Raw genomic sequence first — 3147 nt, 5'->3', positions numbered from 1 at the left:
CAAAGTTGGAATCTCAGTTTAGTTTCTGGCAGAAATTCCCAGGATCCTTTTCCCAGAAGTCCTACTGGGAGACCCCACCCCTCATCCAGACTCCCTTCACATTCCTGCAGCTCTTAAAGGCACAGCCAGGAAAAATAAACATGGCTCTACCACTATCTCTGAACAGCCAGTGCACAGGGCTGTATCACCCCTTGGGCAGAAAGGTACAATGGGCTACAGGCCTGGCCACCCAGGCTGACAGCTGAAACATCTCAGGATGGAGCTGAGAAGAATTTGATTAAGAGGAATAACAACAATCGTTGATACAGTGATGTTTCCAGAGTCAAGCCATCAACAAATGAAATTCCTTTGTAAGGAAATCCTTGAGTTTTCTCAATCACTAGAGGCAGAATTCCCTTCATGTAGCTGCAGGCCAGAAATATGTAGGACCAAACTCCTGCAGGCCCTGGTCCAATTGAAGATAAATTATAGCCCTAGGACAAGGTAGTAAAATCTTTGAATTTGTCTGTGCAGTCCAGCCTTCTTCTTATCTCAACCTGTCTTTCCGTGGGAAAGGCCAGGACACCTTTCTCAATCACCTGCCAAAATAAGAAAGGTTGGGGCATCTATGGGATGTGAAAAGAACGCTCTCCAGGAGTCAGAAGGCCTGTGTTTCCATTTGGTTCTCACAAGAGACACTAATAGATAACTTTATCAAAACACCTCATGTACCCCATAAACACCTACTATGTATCCACAAAATTTTTTTAAAAAGAGACACTAATAGACTGAGAATTTTCCACTGGTGTCCTTAAACTTCCTTATCCCCAGTAATATTTCTCCCCACCTTTCTTCCATATGGCCACAGCTCCTAACTATTCCTCCTCACCCTCTTGGTAAAATCCCAAACAGTAGTTCCTCATCCTTAGAAACAATTCCTCATATTTCTGAGAACCATCTTTGCACTATTCCCTAAACCAGTTGAACTTCAGCTGACCCTGCCTCCTAAATCCTTATTAAAAAATCTACCTGGCTCATGCTCCTTCTCCAAGTGAGAATATTCTCTTTGAAATTACTCATGCACAGCATTTTTGAATAAAGTCTTAGAGTAAAGGTGCTCTAGTTGATTTACTTCCACAAATGCCTCAAGTCCTAACTTTGAGACTGTGAACTAAGACGGATAAGGTCCAGTGGAGGAAAACTCTGATTGTATCATAATTAACTTTTGGGTGGTAGTGGTGTGGGTAATTCTTTCCTGGGTCTTCTAGAGCATGCTTATATTACTTTTTCAATGAAATACACATGCCATACTTATGATGTCTAAAGAATTACAGGAGAGTCTGTGAGGGGGAAATCCAGTGGGAAGCCTCGGTTGCAGCAGAAGTCCTTGGGGTGCTTTCAGGGCTGCTGTTGCTCTTCTCTCTGTGGAGTGGGCTCCAAAGAGCTTGGCTCAGGCCTGGCAGGCACCATCTCTGCCACCAGTGATTCAGGCCCAGTACCACCTTCTCTGCGGTCACCACCTTCTTCAGAGGGACACTCGTGTCCTCTCAGTTCTGACTGCACACACCTGATCTTAATTGGAGAGCTTCATTTACTCTTTGTAATCACGAACAGGGACCTCAAATCTCACAGCTGGAACCCATAACCCATTAGGATTGATGACCCATGGTTCAGAACCAGAGTGGAAACTCTCATATTCTTGTGAACAGAGGTTTCATAAAGAAAAACCAAACTCACTTTGGAGACAGACCCAGCTTTGACTTGTGGTGGCCTACTGAAGCCATCTTTATTAGAACAGTCCCTCCTCAATGGGTGCCGGGTGAGAAGAGTGAGAAAGATGGCCTGCTGCACCTAAACCTGCGGTTGGATGAAATCAGTTAGCTCCACTATCTTCATTACACTTAACCTCTGGCCTTAACCATTGCTGTCACTAACCAGGACAGTGGACAAGCACAGTGACTTCTCTTTTCTCCTCTGCAAGTGTCTGATCTGTCTGCTTTTCTACCCCAGTATCCTGAGAGGGGAAATAAGCTCCTTAATATCCACCACTATTTCCTCTGTGTGGCTGGATCCAGGTGATTGGTCCTTAATCTATAAGCCAGGCCTGAGCTGACTGTTTTCTCTACATGAGAAAGAGCTGGGTATATCAATGCTCTCAGCCCAGTCAGCCCCCTGAAGCTGATCACATCCAGATCTCCAGTTCCTTTTGGAAATTATTGCTGCCTTCATCCCTCTTGGCTCCATTTGCTGCTGTGCCTCCACATTAACTGACCTTCTGATATCTAGAGCCTTCTCTGTTTCCAGTACCCCCTCACTTTCCTGAGAGATGCTAGTCAACTCTAGCAAAGTCTGGAGGAGACTTTGCCTTTTTGAGGTTGCAAAACCCAACTCAAAAGAATTCCTTCTGGAATATTAGAATTCATCATTTAGATATGAACAGGATGCCTCCTTTTTTTCTGTTTTTTTTTTTTCCTCTTTGCCTCTACTTTTCCCTTTATCTTTTATTTGTCATGCCTCCCCTGCTCCCCCCTTCCTGATAGCTGTTTGCTTTAAGTCATCTTCAAATCTTCCAACCTTTTACCAAGTTAACTGCATTGTTTCCTGCATGAGTGATTGGAACAGCCTCTAATTTCCTATCTTCATCTCTTTAGATAAAGTGTTGGCTGATTTTATGCCAAAATGAAAGCTTTTTACAATATAACCTCGACCAACCTTTCTTCCTTCAACTACTGCAACAGCCACATCTAATTGTCCCCAAACTACCCATGAAATGTAACATGTGGTATCTTTCCTTATGCAGTTTCCTCAGCCTAAAACGTCTCTCCCTTTTGTAACTAGTGAATTCTTCAAGTCCTCCTGCCACCTTTTTGACCCCATTCCAGGCAGAATAATACCCGTAACATGTTGAAGCCTGAATCCTGGAAATTTGAGGGGAAGGCTAAGCTGGGCATTGATGCTCGATGAGAGCTGTGGGCTTGCTGCCTCTGGGACAGACAGCAGTGTGGAAGGGGAAAGAGAAGAAATGTTGAACTGTTAGGGGCTGAAGTATGTTGCCTCCAAATTCATATGGTAGAGTCCTAACCCCCATGACTTCAAAATGTAATTATATTTGGAGTTAGGGTCTTCAAAAAGGTGTTTTAGTTAAAATGATACAATTAGGGTGGACTT

This window comes from Colobus angolensis, unplaced genomic scaffold (genome assembly GCF_000951035.1).
Source record: "Colobus angolensis palliatus isolate OR3802 unplaced genomic scaffold, Cang.pa_1.0 Scaffold381, whole genome shotgun sequence".
Lineage (NCBI taxonomy): Eukaryota > Metazoa > Chordata > Mammalia > Primates > Cercopithecidae > Colobus > Colobus angolensis.
Note: the sequence above shows the minus strand (reverse complement) of the source record.